The sequence below is a fragment of the Episyrphus balteatus genome, chromosome 3 (assembly GCF_945859705.1).
Source record: "Episyrphus balteatus chromosome 3, idEpiBalt1.1, whole genome shotgun sequence".
NCBI lineage: Eukaryota > Metazoa > Arthropoda > Insecta > Diptera > Syrphidae > Episyrphus > Episyrphus balteatus.
Window position 1 is genome coordinate 35,849,349 of NC_079136.1, and position 18,634 is coordinate 35,867,982.

An 18,634-nucleotide genomic window follows, 5' to 3' on the forward strand; every position below is an offset into this window, starting at 1 on the left:
TTCAATTAAGTTAGCTATTCGAAAATAAGGAAAAAAGCTTATACACATTCTGAAAAAAAAACTTCCACTTTACTTAAAAAAAAAAAAAAAAAACAACCGTTCTCAACTATCAATTTTGCTTCGGAATTTCGAAGCCAAATGGCTATTAATACGAGTACTTTTCACATTTCTGTGGTCAATGAATAAATTCTCTAGAATAAATTCTTCTAGAGCTTAGCTTGCTTTATAAAAAATAATAGGAACATATGTATATCACTATCGGCTATTGTAGTGTTAAAGGATATACCGTTGAGTTACAATAGCAGTGATTTTTTTGATTTTTCGGAGTCTTATAGGAATTTTACAGAAGTCATGGAAAGAATCATACCTACACAGAAATCATTTAATTTATTGAGCCTTTTTTTATAGATTATTACCGTTTAATCTAATCGGCCAAAACAAAATAATGAAGCCCTGTACACTGAAATTAATAAATTTCGTAAAATTACGAAAATCGCTTCATACACTACATTTTCGTTGGCCCAACGAAACTTTCGTAATATGAAAACCTTCATCAATTAATGAAAACGTTTCATACATTTTTTTCTCCCTATCTAGTGCCAAAAAATACAATTTAATGAAAAGATTCATCACTTAACGAAAAATTTCATACTCATTTAAAAGAATAAAAATAAGAATTTTTAGCTTACTTTATCAAAGTTTTAATTAAGTAACGAAAAAGTTCATTAACTTATGAAATTCAACATTAACTAACGAAAATCTTCATAAGTTTATGAAAATAAATAATTGTCTCATAAAAATTCTTCATCGGCTTATGAAAAAAATACATCAGTTAACGAAAAAAAATCGTTGCCTTACAAAAAAAAAAAAAAAACGTAGACTTGCGTGCATTTCTGTTTTAATGATGAAAAACTTGATCTTGCTGGATATAGTTCACATTAGGTTTTTGTTTAAAAATCTATGTAAGTTGAGCTGAATATTAACATCATTTGCTTATTGACAAGGTGTCTCATGATAAGTCAGTCAACTGATGAGTCCAAGTGAGTTCCACCGGGACAAACGCTAATTTTTTGTTTGGACAATGGACTAAAGGCCATAAAAAGCTATATTAAATCAATGATTTAACAAGTCCAATTAAATATAAGAAGAAAAATGAATGACAAAATTCGTAGTTCTACGAAAAGAATGTAAGAATAATCTACTAAAAAAATAATTAATACAACGAAAAATTCGTTAGCTAACGAATATTTTTTTCGTAATTTAATTAAAATATTCATAAAAAAAACTTCGTTAGCTTACGAAAGTTTTAATTAAATTTTACGTTAATTGATGAAAAAATTTCGTAACTTTTTTCTTAAACTTTAAGAAGCAGAACTATTGGCTTTGCAGATGGCACCGTTTGCGTGTATTTGGCACCATCTTCCTTCAATTTGGATTGAAATTGAGGTAGTTTTAAAACTCCTAAACTTGAAGGTACTTAATAATAAAACTTAGTAATAAAACTAACTATGCTTTTCATTGTTGAACTTGAAGGTACTTAATAATAAAACTTAGTAATAAAACTAACTATGCTTTTCATTTTTTACGTTTCATAGTTATACTTGCAATAAAATGCCTTCTAGTACTAATACATATAACTTAATTTTTTTTGTTGGTATTACTCTTTTAATCATCTCTTTTGTTAATCTCAATGTATTGATCTATAAATTAGTTCGAGGATTCAAATATCGTGATCTTTTAATCGATAAGAAACTTAATTTGAATTCCCATACAATTCTAACTAAAAATTATCTTCTTAAAAACCCACTTATATGTTCTACCACTTAAGAAAATACTGTTCCAAAAGGTTCTTGAAAACTTTTTATTATGGCCTTGTTCAATCCAAGTTTCAGTTTGGCGTGTTTGCTAGGGTAGAACTTGTAACTGTCACAGCAAAGTAGCAGTCGTAAAATTTCAGAGTTATTTTGAACTTGAAAAGTGCGATTTTATTGGGACACCCTATATGTTCCGGAAATTTAATACATATACTTCATGTCTTTGCTTTGACTAATAAATGTCAATCAAACTCGCGATGACGTAAGCCGTGTCTATTTTTTATGGATGCGTTCAGAAATAAGTAACATAAACTCTTTGGTGTTCAATTTATTAATTTTTATTAAGGCCGAGGACCTATTTGACAAATTTTCTTTATATGAAGGAAATAGTTTATGAAGTTAATGAATTTTTAAGTAATTCTTCCATTTGCTATAACTTATTACATATTGTTCGATGTTTTCTTAAGTCAATGCTCGCATTTTTTTTTTATAATCTTTTTTATTTTTTTGTTTTCTCTTGAAATTTTTAGTTCTAATAAATCATTTCAAGAAAGTAATCTATTTTGAATTTTTATTGACGCGAGGATTTGTCAAACATTAAAATTAATATTTTGTCTTGTTTTTACGCAACATATTCGTTCCTCCCAAGCGGGCTCGGCTCACCTGGTCTTTGTTTATTATTTTTATATTTCTTTTTTTTTCTCTCTGTTAATATGAATTCATATAGTAGCTGATCGTCTATGATATAATAGAAGAAGAAGAAGAAGAGGATTCAACGAACCATTCAACCTTAAGTAATTTATTCTTAGCCTAGAATTTGGGTCAGAAAACTTTTGCATGAGAGATACAAAAATTATTTTTTTTTTTTTGTTCTTGTATCTCATTTGTCGGTTCGGTGTGGTGACATTTTATTCATTTCATCGCATTTAAATGCTGCAGAAGAGAAGACGAGATATACAATATCAGTCTAATGACCGGCCGGCAGCAGTGGCGACTATCAGAGCTCTTCTAGCTCAATGGTGGTCGTAGTCGTATCGTTTTTTTGTAGTAAAGTTGCATCTATTTATATCAACTTTCAATTGGCTGCAAATTGATTTTGGTTAAATAAATACAAAAAAAAAAAAAACGTAAAAGAAGAATTAAACAAAGTGCAAAGTTGTTCATTTTTTTTTAATTAGAAATAAAATTGAAACGATTTTAGAAACAAAGAGAATCTCTTTTTTCTTATTTGCAAATACTACAACGACGATGGTATCGGATTTCATTTAATTGAATTTATTTGAATTGATAAAGTTTGTGGTTTATATAGATTTCAAGTGGTTTTATACAAAGAGAGAGAGAGAGAGAGAGAGGAGTTGGGGTTCCTCAATATTCCGAGAAGGAACACAAACTTGCCACTCAAATAAAATCGGAAAAATTGATCGAATTTAATTTTCATTGCGGTTTGTTTCCCCTGTTTGCCCGTATTTCAGTTCCACATTAGAAAATGCAAGAGTAGTTTTTTTTTTTTTGTGGCAAAATGAACTTTAGAGTTTTATCGATAGAATAATACAAATGTATACCTAAGCTTTGAATAGAAGGGAAGGGCATAAACGTATATTATTCAATACTTACATTTCTTAGTCGCCTTCTTGATGTTTGTGACAGAATTTCATATGCAAAAATTTATCTGAAAGTAAATGAAAAAAAAAAAAAAAAAAATATGAATATTCAATTAGAATGTGGAAATATAAATGCAATTTTAAACTTAAGGAAATTAAAACTGAAATAAAAATATACGACAAAACTCTATCGTCGTATTTGATGCATTCAACTTTTCACTAGCAAAAATATTATAATGAATATTCAAGAATAACGTTGATGAAAAGTAAGAGTTTAAAGAAATTGGTGTTTCTGTGTTTCTTTCCCACTGAAGTAACAAATTTGATTGCACTTTCAAACTTAGTCCAGCTCTCGAAATGCAGAGAAGCCTCGTTTTTTAGGAGTGGCAAACCAGCCAGATAAGATTCAAAACCGCTTAATCCTCTGATTTAGTAATTTTGAATCTTATGTGACAACAAAAAGATCATCCAAACTGCTGTCCAAGATGACGGAGCTTGTTTATTATGAACAATTTCAGAAGAATTCTCCAAAACATTATCGATGAGGTTACTTCACAGTGATTGCATAGTAGTGCCAATATAAACCTCAGAATGTGGAAAAAATGGGAAAGAATACACATATCTGAAGTCAATTTCCATTAGGAAATTGCTACTGGTACAATATTCTCAATAATTTTGAAACTACAAGTAGTTCAAAGAAAACGGAATAACCTATCGATTCTTTAAACTGGTCTAAGAAAACTATGTCAAGTTGGCTACTTTTGAAAATAGACAGATAAATGAGGCGTTCAGAATAATAATGGGTCAAGTCCATTTGAAATTTGTTCATTAAACTGAAGCTCTTTGTAAGGAACTAAAGGAACTTTTGAAATAAATGTTTCACAGATCAATAGCTCTTATGTCGAGAATTTCATTTTTTCATTATATTCAAGATAAAACGAAACCTTTAAGACCTTAAAACATCCAACCTATAGAGAAGTGGACTTGACTATTCTGAACGCCTCAGATATTACTATTATCTGGTTGTCTTGCTGCTTCCTTAGTAGAATACGGTTTTAATTGGTCACACACGCGCTGGAAAAATCACGAGTCTACTTGGTAAAATCACGGGATGCCCCGGTAAAATCGTGATATTACCGGAGCGTAATATCACGAATCGCCTAGGTAAAATCACGGGTTGCCTCGAACAAATCACGGATTGCTTTGGTAAAATCACAGATTTTCCTGGTAAAATTATAAATTGTTGAAATGCAAGGACGTATTTAACTAAATCGGGTAAGGGGCGGCATATATAAAAGCAAATTGTCTGTTTCACTACCAATAAAGCCTATACATACGATTTTTTTTTTCATATTTAATGCATTAAATCAGACACCAGCTTTCTGCGAAGATAAGTTCATTGACCCGAAAGTATTTAATGTCATTTAATTGAATTAACAACAAAACAGAAGAAAATTGAACCGTTGAAAGTCTATTTGGGGAAGAACACAAATTTGTAACTTGTAATTGAAACAAAATAAACTCTAAGAAGATTTTTTTATAAAAATAGTTGGTTTTAATTTACCAATGTCAAAAAAAATGAAAAAAATTACATTTTTCATTTGAAACATGTCCTAATGTTTTGCATGCATAAAAAAAGAGAAAAAAGGAAGTATTATACGAACTAAAGAAGGAAATCTTAATGTAGAACAATTTTTCTAACCCACTTCAATGAACACAGCCGTTCTTTTATCAAAAACTTCAAAAAAAAATATTTTGCCACTAACATGTAATTTTTTAAATACGGGTCATGATGTCGAAAAAAGATACGAAATTTATATTGTTCTTTCCTGCCATCATTTCGTATAAGAATCTCTAATGTCCAACCTTCTCAAAAAAAAAATCAAATTTGTTTAATTTTACTCAAAATGGAATGGAAACGAATTGAACTTATCCTCAACAATTATTTAAGTATTGAATGTCAAATTATATTCCGTGGTATAACGACCAATAATTTCCCTGGCATTTCCCTGACATTTCTCCGACATTTCCCTGACATTTCTTTTTACCATTCACGGGTTACATTGGTGCAGTAAATATTGTACTTCACTGCTTAATTAGATATGTGAATTAAAAAGCCATTCCACTTATTCGATATCTATGCAAGAAAAATGTTAAAGATATAATTTTTAAGTTTAAAGATCGGGATCGGGTCAAAATTCTGCTTTTTTAGCAAAAATTCTGTTTTTCAAAATTCTGCTTTTTTTCTATTGTTTTACAAAAATCTGCTTTTTAAAATTCTGCTTTTCAAAATTCTGCCAGCATTATATTTGAACAAAAAAGTTCTGCCAATTCTTTTTTTTTTTATACCATATGCACTGGCTAAAGAAAAATACACCTCATTAATGTAATTCAACATTGCTACTTTCCTAATTTTTTTTTATTTAAGTGTCGCAAATATTTTTTGAATTCCATATACTGACTTTCTTTCAAATAAAATATGTAAACTAATTGGAACCGATGTTGTTTGATACAAAATATTCCTTTTCTTATTCAAATTTTTGAATATTCATCTTTATTTGATAAATTAATAACCTTTTCTTAATATTTTCAAATTTATTCATTTTTAAAACAAAAATTAATACGCATTTAAAAAATGACAAATTTTCAAAGAGATGATTTTGCAGAATTCTGCAAAAAATTAAAATTTTTAATTTTTTGCAGAATTTTGAAAAGCAGAATTATGAAAAGCAGAATTTTGAAAAACAGAATTTTGAAAAACAGAATTTTGAAAAGCAGAATTTTGAAAGCAGAATTTTGTAAAGCAGAATTTTGAAAGCAGAATTTTGATTAAAGAATTTTGACCCCGGCAGAATTTTGACCCCAACCCTTAAAGATCCAATTGATTTTGTAATTTTCATAACCGAAGTTTATATACGAAAACGGCTCTTTACTTAATTTAACTTCTTTAAAACGCATTTCAGAGTTAAAAGACTTATAACCCTTCTAAGAAACTTGTTTTTAGAGTTGTTTCTTTAGAAGTTGTATAGAAGCTCTAAAGAGTAGATTGTCATATACATAACTAGCTTTAAAGAACTTAATTGATGCATGGAAGTAAGCAAATGAAATCACTTATTTTACAAGTAGGTATTTGCATGTCTACCAATAAGCAATACATCAACCGACCTATTTTTTTCTTCTTGACATTTTTTTTTCTAAACAAACAAACAAAAAATCGATAACTATCTGTCACTGTCCATCTACGAGTCATCAACATTTTATGATCAATATTCAACTTGCATGGTAATCAACCGCCCCATCAAAAACCTAGACAAATTGTAACCGTTTTAATTTATTTTCTAAACATAGAGCTTTTCATTTCTCTCCGCTCTGTGTCAGTCAGTCTACTGCTCTACATTCATGTCAAATAGGCAAAAGCAATCATTATAAATTGTATTATCATACTTCCCCCCATCAACATTGAAAATAGTGTCATCGTTGACGCTTGTCGTCTAACCTTGAACTGCAATTGCATAAAAAAAAAGAAAGAAAAAAAATCAACAAAAACAACACGACATGGAAAGAAAAGAATTCAATTTGAATTCATCCATGCCAAACAATAAATCAATAAAAACTAATATGGCAACATGCGATACATATCGATTAACCAGACGCGTTTTATATTGCAGCAAGTCTATAAGCTTGCTACTACTCGTGCACCTTATATTGATCAGCTAGCAGCAAGTTGCATTTTGCATGATTAATTTTTTTGTTTCCATTTTTATTTTTACAACACGCTAAACAGTCGTTAGTGGAAATATAATTCTGTATAACAGTTAACTCTCAAGTTTTTTTTTTGTTCTGTCAACAATGAAATATACATCACACGGACTACCTCTATTCAATGCGTATATTATGCTTCCCATTCTCATTGATATTGAAATGATTCAGGCTTCCCAGTTGTCCGAGAACTTGTTGTTTGACCATCGCATTGATAGCCTTTGTCTCAAATTACAATCAAACAGTTATCTATAAAAATGAGGAATGGAGGTGTCTGATTTTATCGACAAATTTGATTTACTTATCAATATACAAACAATATTATTCAATAGTCAATATTGCCACAATTTATAATTTTTGTTTGTTTCAAATTAATTGACCTGCTCGATATAAAGAGGCCTCTTTAATCAAAGAGAGAAATTGAGACAAACAAAAATAATATATAACACCTTAAGCGCCTCCGTCGTCGGTCGGTCGTCGAACGCCAAACATTGTGGTTATGCCTTTATTTTGTTGTTATTGTTTTGGGTGTTTTCACAGAGGGAAAAAAAGATTTTTGAACTTTTTCCCACAAACATCGTACACAAGCGCCAACTCTGAGATATTTTAATATTTATTATGAGCTTTTCTATTTTTTTTTTTTGTGTTTGTTTGGTAAGAAGGCGCGCATTTGGATTGGTGGAATTTAAAGAATTTAATTTCATCGAGAAAAGTATGGTTTGTTTATTATAGAAGAAGAAAAAAAAATGTCTGTTAAAAATTCTATATTTAGAAAAAAAAAAAAAAAAACTATTGTTTGGCCTTTTCATTGGATGGCTTTGGTCTTGTTGATATGGGGAAATAGTATTTTTTTTTTACACAACAGTTAGTTTGTTTTGGCTCACATCTTGTTAAATGGCTCTTTGATTTATGGCGAGGTAAATGATTTGTAAAGGTGCTACTTTTGGTTGGTTTTAAATTTAAAAATACATACTTAATCGTTTTTGTTTATAATTTGAACAGTCCTTCTTAAAGCTTTGTTAAATTTAGGAAAATAAAAACTGATTTATTGTTATTGTTAACGTTAACGTTAACTATAAAATTTGGTACTATGTACAGAAAACTAGGGACAATATTGTTGGGCTTCCTTAATTATTATGATGACCTGGACTTTTAAAATGTTTGAAAGGTAAGCAGATTTCCAGAGTTGCCACTGTGACGGGGTTGTTCCTAATGTTGCAAAACTGAATTTTATGTAATTTCTGAACGCTTTAAGTTCGCTTTTCTTTCGATTGTCATTTTCTACAAAATTATAGAAAACTTTTTCGATTTATCTTGAAGTGTCTATATATCAAAAACGTAAAGAACACATTTTGTTTACTTTGGCCTCGTTTTAAAAAAATATTAAAATCTATTAGAAAAGTATATTCTGGTTCAAAGAAAAATTAAATATTCAGTTTTGTTGAACATTGTAATATTTTTTTATTTTTTGTTTACTAACCTGTAAAAACATTGTTGGCAACAATATAAAGTAAAAATTTTAATTTAAAAAAAAAAAAAGAAAGCTTGTCCAATTGTCGCTAGTGAAAAAAATCCAAATTTAATTTTTGCTTTCTGTTTTTTTTTTTACCCAAGGCAGTTAACTAAAATTTTAGGGAATTTTCATTCTTTTGACATTTAATATGTCAGAGTACCAAATCAGCAAAAAACTAAATTAATACTGCAAACAATTTTTTGTATCAGGGCCACACCTCAAAGTGCTGTGTCCTTTAACCTTCAAACCAAACTACTGAACTTGTTAAAAGAATTGTTTATTAAATCACACTCCTATCTGGTTTCATAAAGTTTTCCTTTGTTCGTGATTATACTTATAATGTTTAATCTTTAACTTTTCAATTTTACATCGTTGAAAGAGTTTGAAAAAGCTTCCTCTGATGTTCAAACTAAAATATCCTAATTTTATGATAAAACTTTACAAATTCTTTCAACCAGAATATCTCAACTTGTTTAAACTTTTGTATTATTTTGTCCTTCAATCCTTTTGAACAAAACAAAAACAAAATAAATGTCAACTATGTATGTAAAAATTTCCTATATATCGTGAACTTAATAATAATTTCAAATGCCAAAGAAATATAGAACAAAACTTTTAATCCATTTTCTTTGCTTTCTTTTCATTTTCTTATTTAATATTTTCCATAAATATTGCAATGAGCTCATGTTCTTTGTGTTTTTTATAGTTTTTTTTTTTCACGTTGTATATATTTCTCGTTCAATTCAATCTTAATCTCTTTCGCTCGTCTCTTAGATGTGGGCTTAAAATTTTCCATTAGAGTGGGCGTAACGAAAAAATACCCATAACAACTTCATTCACATTTACATTTTCTGCCATGCAACATTTTCAATGTTTTTTTTTTGGTCCTTACTCGCCCTAGTTTAGCGTGAGCACACGAGCTCTACAAATAGTTTTTTTTTTGCTTGCTAGTGTTTTTGATGTTGGTAGAATGGGTGATGGTTTAAAAGGAGTTAAACCTTGTAAATTGTTTTTTTTTTTTTACATACATGATGTTTTGAGTGATGAAAAGTGAAAAGAAGACCAACGGCCTATATTTCTGGAAAATTGCTAACTTACGTCATGCAATGGAAAAAAAAGTTTACATAGATGTAGGTACTTGTAGGTATGCGAAAAATCCATCAGTCAGCTTAGATTTTGTTTGAAGTTCGACACTTTAATGAAAAATAAAAGCGAAAGGGATATTTTTTTCATTTAATCGCTAGTGGAAATGGAAACTATATTTCGAACAATTTTAATAGCCTTGGACTAAAAGTGTTGTTTTTTTTTTTTTAATCTTTTTTAACCGGCAACAATCAATATCTAAATATAAAGGGTTTTGTATTTTAAATTTGAAACATACACTTTTAAGACCATATTTACAATTATAAAATTTGGTTATGGTTAAGAAAATAAAAAGTTAAACGATGTAGGCGGCAACTCTTTTTACAAGCACGACATCTCAATTTTGTTATTGTTTGCAGCGATATCTTATCTTTTTATTATAAAGAAATCACTTTCACAACCGAATTCAAAATGACAGTAAGAAAGTCAATATAATTAAGATTTTCGTTATCGTTTGTTTTTGTGATTGAAAAACCACGATTTATAACAAAACGTATTCAAAAGGTTTGGGTCATATTGACTCACTTTTGCACTTTAGGGGATGAATTAATTTCAATGGCACTGTCTTTCTCACTTTGAGTTCATTACATGCCTATATTTTATTTTTTAAATCTTGAATTTTCGTTTTTAAATCTCAAAGGACTGAACGTTAGGTATATGTACTTTAATTCAATTTATTTATTATGTGTAGTCCATACATTACTATGATTTTACGAAGTCATGAAAAAGACATTTCAGTTTATCGGAAATTCAAAACTTTTAGGTCTAATTTTTTAAAATGGATAAGAAATTAAAAAATTTAACTTGAACACCTCAAAAAATAATCAAGTCTAATTAAGATTTTGAAATCCAAATTAAAAAAAAAAATTAGATTAGATAATTTTGAATCTGAAATTTCGAAATATTAACAAAAAAAAGAGCCAAAGCAGATCTTTTATCAATTTTAAGAACCTCTTAAAATTGAATACATTCATCGTAAGTTAAGAGTTATTTTTTCATAGAGTTCTGAAAAGTGTATGAACATTGACAAAGAAATTATAGCTTTAAAAATCGCGAAAATAGTAATAATTTTCAAGTTGAATGATGTTATAAATTAGGTGAGTATATTTTATCCAAAGTAAACACAAAATTCGTAGTGGCATAGTGTTTTATACAACCGTAATAATACTGTACTCTACAGAAAAAAACAAAATAAAATTAGATTTTAGCGTTCTAGTTTAAGAATTAGTGACAATTGAAAGTTTTGATCGGTCATAATCATGTGGCCACCTACTGTACTAAAATTTATAACTTAAAAAAACGTGAACAAATTAAATAGAATATATACAGGGTGTCCCATAGTCACCGCCCCAAACGAAAACCATGGATTCCTGAGGTCATTTTAAGTCGAAAACTTATGAGGTAATTTTCTCGTTTCCGTCCCGTTTTCGAGTTACCACGGTTTTTATAATTTTTGTTCTCTTTTCCCTTATCTGGCTTTATCTTTGCCAAACTCTTTTTTTCTGCGGACAACCGTTTCTCCACAATTTTGCATCAAACACAATTTTCTTCGTTTTTTAAGTTGTTTTTTACAATTTCATATCATTTAAGTCAAAAAAACACGTTAATGAGTATTAATTTTTTGTGCTTTTTATTAAAGCCCAGTTTATTTTCATAAAAAAATAAGTTTTATTTCATAAAAAAGGCTACTGAAAGTAATTTAAAAAAATAAACAAACTGAGTTAAAAAAAAAATAATTTTTAAATAAAAATTAATTTAAATGAACTAAAAACTTTTTCTGAGCTATTGTGGTTAAGAAAAGAACAAATAGATAAAGCTCAGAAAAAGTTTTAATTCATTTAAATTAATTTTGTATTTAAAAATTATTTTTTTTTTTTAATTCACTCAGTTTGTTTATTTTTTTTTAATTACTTTCAGTAGCCTTTTTTATGAAATAAAACTTATTTTTTTTATGAAAATAAACTGGGCTTTAATAAAAAGCACAAAAAATTAATACTCATTAACGTGTTTTTTGACTTAAATGATATGAAAGTGTAAAAAACAACCTAAAAAACGAAGAAAATTGTGTTTGATGCAAAATTGTGGAGAAACGGTTGTCCGCAGAAAAAAAGTTTTGAGACAAACTAAAACTGTAATAAATTCTTGATTGGTTGTAAAAAAATCTTTCAAATCAAACGTTGTTTGGCAAAGATAAAGCCAGATAAGGGAAAAGGGAACAAAAATTATAAAAACCGTGGTAACTCGAAAACGGGACGAAAACGAGAAAATTACCTCATAAGTTTTCGACTTAAAATGACCTCAGGAATCCATGGTTTTCATTTGGGGCGGTGACTGTGGGACACCCTGTATATTAGTTTTTTTTATTAGCAAACAAATATTTATTAAGGATATATGAAAAACACATACATATTTCAAACTCAAAATGTTTCTATAGAAAAAAATGTTACGTATACACCCCCGTGAACCATATTTTTTATTCGATCATTTAGACTTCCAGTTTCCACAAAAGAAGTTAAGCGTCAACTTCTTATAATATGGTCTTAACATATGGTGAAAATAAGTAATGGATTTCTATCTGATTATAAAAAATTACAAAAACTGCAACCAAATAAAAAATAATGTTTTGAATTCAATCAATTTTTTTTAACAATACTACAAAATAAAAAAAATTAATTCAGATTTTTTAATCGCAGTTCTAGAAATAATGATGAAATTATTGTAGATTTAATTTATGATTGAAATATGACACATTTTAATGACTGCAATCAGTCTTCGAATATTTTATATATATTCATCGTGTCTAGGTGGGTACAAAAGCAAAACTACGATTATCGCATTGTCGGTGCATTTCAAGGCATTTCAAGCAAAATGATATCATGCAATAATTTTCCCAATGTCAACCATTGTTCTTTTGGTAATAACTTTCATAATCTATATTGTGAGTAATGTTAATGTTATTGTTTTTCCAAGAATATTTTCTACAAAGATCAATTTTGGAGTCATAGTTGTAAAAAGGTGTCAACATCTTTTCGAAAGTCGGAAAACAATTTTTATGGGTCAATATTTTTGGCAACCATTATTTATAATATTTATTTGTGTCAATATTTATAAACCATTCTTATAAAAAAACGTGTTTTTCTTGTAAATCTTTTTAAATGATGAAAATTTTTGTCAGTAAATGGTCTCAACAATTCAAATTTTGGTTTTGTACACACTGCAAAAATTTTCTATGTTTAAATTTCAATATCTCGAAAACTAGTTTTCATTGAGAGGTCATTATGGTGTCAAAAGAAGTTGATTTGTGAGCTGAATCTAATGAGACTAAAAAGAAGAGTTTACTATTATTTTGTATGTTTTTTTTTTTTTTTAAATAAGTAAGGGAAGTCTTTTAAAGAAGTAGTCTAGTAAAATACAATCAATCACTGTCTCTGACGATTGATTGATTAGACTTAGACGAACTACTGCACACTTTTGATGATATTTCAATGATAATTTTCTATTCCACAAAACTGGAAAATCTAAGAAAAAAACTCGTTAAACAAATACTTTTCCAAGCAATCATTCAATAAATTATTGTGAAGTTGTTATATTTGTTAAAATTACATTTCTTCTTTACTTTTAATTAAATCTATTTTAATTATTTATTCCTCTTTTCCCCTTTGCCAACCGTCACATGTAGCAATTCAAATGTTTTTTTTTTTTTTTTCCAAACTAATTACACATCGGGGGCCAGGGTCAATTGAGACTTATACTGGCAACAGAAAAAAAAAAAAAATTAAAAACATTAGAGAGTGCATTTTATATGGACTGAACTGAACGTCTATGATGAAGATCATGGCTTAACTTAACAACCATATAGCTGGCTTCCAAGCTATCTACAATTCCGATTCCAACTATGGGATCAACAATGAACTTTAATGCAATCAAATCATCATCATCATCAACAGCAACAGCACACCGAGATGATGATAGTGTTTCTATTGTCGAGGAGAATATAATTATTATTGTTCTCGTAATGATATAAAGCGGATGCAGTGTTTTTATTTTTTTTTTTTTATTCCTACCTCCATTTCTGGGATTGAAATATGTGTTTTTTTGGTTACTTGCATACGAGAGTGTATCTATGTGGAAAAATAATTGAATTGTTCATCATTTTTAATTGCTCAAACATGAATTAAAATATGAGTATCAAATGGAGCCATGATGAGTAAGTGCATTAAAGTACTCAAACACATACTCTTATGGAGGATTATCAAGAGATTGTGTTGAAATATTCATTTCATTTCATTCAATTCATTAATAAATGAACAAAAAAGGAATTGTTTGTAATGTCATTTCATCGATAAGACCTGAAAAGACTATTACCTTTGTTTTGTGAGGCTTAATTTTTTTTTTTTTTTTTTTTTGTTTTGTGTGCTAATTTGGTTGTAAAATAAACAATTTCCGCACAATTGCGCACTAATAAGCTTTTGTTGTTTGTTTCGCGTAAAGTAATTGTGATTGTTAAATAGCATGAAGCTACTTGCGGTAGTCGATTGCAGTGTTAATCACAACTATTTGAGGTTATATTTCCATATAAGCATTGATTTTATTCAAAAATACCAAAATGTGCGTGTGTAAATGCGGAGAATCTTTCCAGGAAGTATAACAATATGTAACCAAAAAGGAAATGTAGGTACTTGAGGTATGGCCTCTCTTTTACATGTAAGAGTATTTTTTCTAGTATCATTAAAATTTTCACAATTTAACAACTTTTTTACTCATATACAGTGTACCACACAGCAATTGTATGCTCTCAGAGAATTAAAAACAATTTTTTTCTCTTTCGTTTGGTCCTATCGCCATAGCTCTAGCGTATCTCCTTCCGTTAGAAATGATTCGGTACAAAGGGTTTAAGTCAAAAAAAATTTTAAATTGTATGGTACTAAGGGCGTAAGTTGACTTAACTCCTTTGTTTTTGTATTCATTTTTAATTTTTAAATACAAAAACTGATCCTAAAGCGTTAAGTCAAGACGAAGAATAAAAACGAAAAGCGATTTTTCTACAGTATTATATTATTTCAAAAATTTTCACATTTGGTAATTAATCACATTAACATTTCCAACTTTCTTTTATAAATTAAACCTTGTTATCAATGTAAACAAAGATTTTTCATGACTTAACACCTTTGGACCAAGTTTATTTTTGAAGACTAAATGGCTCTAAAGTGTTAAGTCAACACAATTTTTTTTTTTTAACGGTCATTTTCTGGATATTAAAATAGATCTTATAAATGATGTTTCTGCATCATTACTTTTTAAAAATAATAATATTCAGATTTACAAACAAAAATTGAAACTTCAATTTCATTTTCCTCAAAACTACATTTTCTCACTTAACACCTTTGTACCCGGCGCCAAAGATTTGTTGATTATTATAGTTGATTAAGTTCAATTTTATAGTTGGTCAAAATCAGGGTGGGGCAAGATGAGATTTTTTCATTTATCTGACGAACTTTTGATTTTCAAGCTATTGCATAGATTTTATCGTGGGCCTTAAGCGCGGGAACCGTATTATTCTAAGACTTTTTCTTTCTTCACGCCAGGATTTTTTCATTAAACAGACAAAGTAAAAAAAAAAATCTACCCACAAATTTTTTATAATTTTGTTTTGGGGGATAAGTGTGACATGAAATTGTAATTGGAGGGCCAAAATTTATCGGCGGGACACTTGCGAGATACTTGCGAGACAAATCGTCGGCATAAAGCAAAATTGTTCTAAATCAACTTTTTACTGAAAATGAGATTTTTACAAATTTAAGGGTGCTCTTTCCGAATTTGAAAAGCGTTTTTGTTTAAAAAAAAATTTCTTGAGCAGATAATATAATTTAATTGGACATAGAACAATAAAAACAGGTAAGTAGCTTTCTGAAAGTAAGACCCGAGTTCAATTTTAAAGTTCAAGTGACCTCAACTCCAAATTTATAAAGCGTTTCGCCCAGGTACGACAGTGGGCTCCACTTAAAATAGAAATAATTTAAATAATTTTTATTATTTTTGTTATTTTTTTCTTCGTAAGACCCGAGTATTCATAATTGTTCTAATTCCCATCATATTTTATTCCAAGTCCACTTTTTATTTAAGGAAATTGCGTACTTGTATAGGAATTGTTCTATGTCCAATTTTGTGTTTTTAGTTTTGTATGTTTTATTCAAGACAAAAGAACAAACTTTATAAAAAACACAACTTGAATGGCGGACGAGCAGAAAAATCTTCCCCTGTAAGATTTGCTTTTTGTGACTTGGATAATTTTGCTTTACGCCGACAAAATGTCGTTTTCTGGAGGCCCGTGCGTGGCGGGACGTCTGGCATCTCTGGCGTTAATGCGTTATTCTACGTTACTTTTTAGAACCTATAAAAGTTGACTTGTTCAACTCCTCTAACCAAACCTCTTTAGATGAAAAATCGATTAAATCTTATGATATAAGACAGAAATTGATATTTTCAATTACCACCTTAAGCTTTTAATGGGTAGACTTTTTAAAAGACTCATTTTTTTTTTTTGTTTTTTTTTTTGAAAAAAACCATGGTTTGAAAAACAGTTTTGAAAAACAGCAGTTTCCAAATAGAGAAATCAACTATACTTGGGCTGTACCATTGATGTATAACAACATCAGTAGGTAACGTAGCTTCGTCAGTTGTAGTTGTTCGAAACATGGTATAAGCCAAATGCATGTGATAATAGCTAGAACTATCCCGACGCCACCAGAACTAGATGATGTTTCAAATAACAACAAGAACTACTTCTATTTTACTAAGAAAACTTCAATCGTCTCCAAAATATGTACATTATGTAAACATCCCAAGTGAAAAGTAGATAAAATGTGTTTAAGTTATTGTGAAAGTAATCAACGTGTATCACATAGATAAACCTTCTTATCTTAAATTAGTTCTACTGAAATATAATGAAGTCATTTTTATCAATTTAAGATAAGAGAAGTTAACATTAGTAATAGAGCTATTAAATGACACCTTTCTTTCGTGATTATTTTGAAATACTCAAAAGTATTGCAAACTTGTTGATAAATTTTTAATTCATCTGCACAAATTGCACGTGCAATAAATAATTCCTTTATTAGAAAACTCCCCCACTTGCATTATTATACCTATATTCTGACTCAGAGTTCCTTTCTGTTTTCAACGGAAACTGTTCAATAAAATAAATTCTTTTTCAGCATCATGCTTATACCTACTTCGTGCAATCAAATTGCTTTTCCTTTTTCTTTGCTAAAATTAATTCAGCAATCAGGAGAAAGAACTGGCGTTGATGTACAAAGTCATTATGTTTGCACCCTTCTTATTTCTTATATATTTGCAAAGTTTTTCCTCTTTATACTACTACAGTTGGTAGGTATTATTTTGCGAAAAATAATCAAAGAATACACAAAAAAACTACTTCTCTTTAAAAGGAAATTTTTCTTTTTGAAAATCAACTTAATACTCTCGTATTTTTATACTTTTCCTTGTCGGTTTTCGTTGCATGATGTCGTGTCGTTTCGATAACACCCCAATGGCCATTTTCTAAATTTAGCCTGTTTACATGGTTAGTTTTTGTTGAAAGTGTGTATAGAGAGTATACACATACATTTTTCTCCCGCATTTTCCCTCATTTGCTGATTTTACTTACTTGGTATTTGTTTTTGTTTTATTCTTATTCTCACAGCAGGGGAGACAAAATGAATAATGTACAAGTAGAAGTAGAAAACATGCTTCTATATTTCGTTGTTGTATGAAATGATTGGAAAGTGTGGCGTTGTTACACATATCCTTGCTGTCAGTCGAGCTGTCAGATAAAGAGTTTTTAAAAACTCGTGGTGGGTTTTTGTTCTTCATACGGGAGATTTATGTCTAGTGTGTTGAAGGGGTTTCAAGTGAACTCAATGAATTTTGTTTTAACAAAAAAAACTTTAACATTGAAGTAAACAAAAGATTTTCTGAATCTTTCATATACTTTGCGCAAAGAGTACAGATCCTCTAACTTCTAGTTTTGAAAACATATTTTAGTCCAAATAGCTCCTGTTCTTGCAATTTGATGATTGAAGCTTCCGAAAAAAAAAAGTCGCATGCTTCAGCCGTCTTTTTGAAAAATGTGTTATAGGTACTCAAATTCTACTCAATTTAGTCTAATTTGTGATTAATTTTTTGAGTATTCATCATAGTTTCAAATCTACACAGGAAATTAAACCTTTCTCTCTTGCCGTCCAGTCTTAGCCCAGTTCAGACAAGACCTAAGAGGCTTTCGGAACACAATTTTAAGAAGAGAAATATAAATTGTTTTTTTTTTTTTTTCAGAAAATAAGGTTGAAGTTGGAGTAATGCAATGAAATCAATACCTAACTTTTTAAGTATTAACAATCTTATTTCTTTATACATACAACAATTTACTCAGATTTTTGTTTTTTAGATACTAAATTACCGAAACTCTTCAAACTATCCTTTAAACTAGGTTTTGCTCTTTTTATTATAGGAGCATATAAATTGACACTTGTTTAAGAGTTCAAAAGTTCTGTTGTTTTCAGACAGACATACGCATATAACAGTTTTCTTGGACGAGACAAAAGTGAGTGGTTCTTCATTGGAAAGAAAAAATTGTATTGAGAATAAAAAAAAATAAAAACTTATTGGAAAATCTACAAATATTTTGTTTGAAATCAATAACAGTAAATGCAATGAATCCAGTTCTACATCCGAAGAGCAAACATGAGAAGGTTTAAGTCATCGGCAAAACATTCAAGTCGAACATAAGTTTAATATAAGAAGAGAGA

General features: G+C 29.1%; 1 protein-coding gene across 12 annotated transcripts in view; it reads right to left on the minus strand.

Annotated features, from left to right (window-relative positions):
- LOC129916287 (F-actin-monooxygenase Mical) overlaps nt 1–18,634 on the minus strand; it is a 124,975-nt gene that overhangs the window by 60,318 nt on the left and 46,023 nt on the right. For all 12 annotated transcript variants that reach the window (XM_055996148.1, XM_055996147.1, XM_055996146.1 and 9 more), the window contains one exon: nt 3,429–3,483. The gene's annotated coding sequence lies outside the window, so the exon portion shown is untranslated. The remainder of the gene's footprint in view (nt 1–3,428; nt 3,484–18,634) is intronic.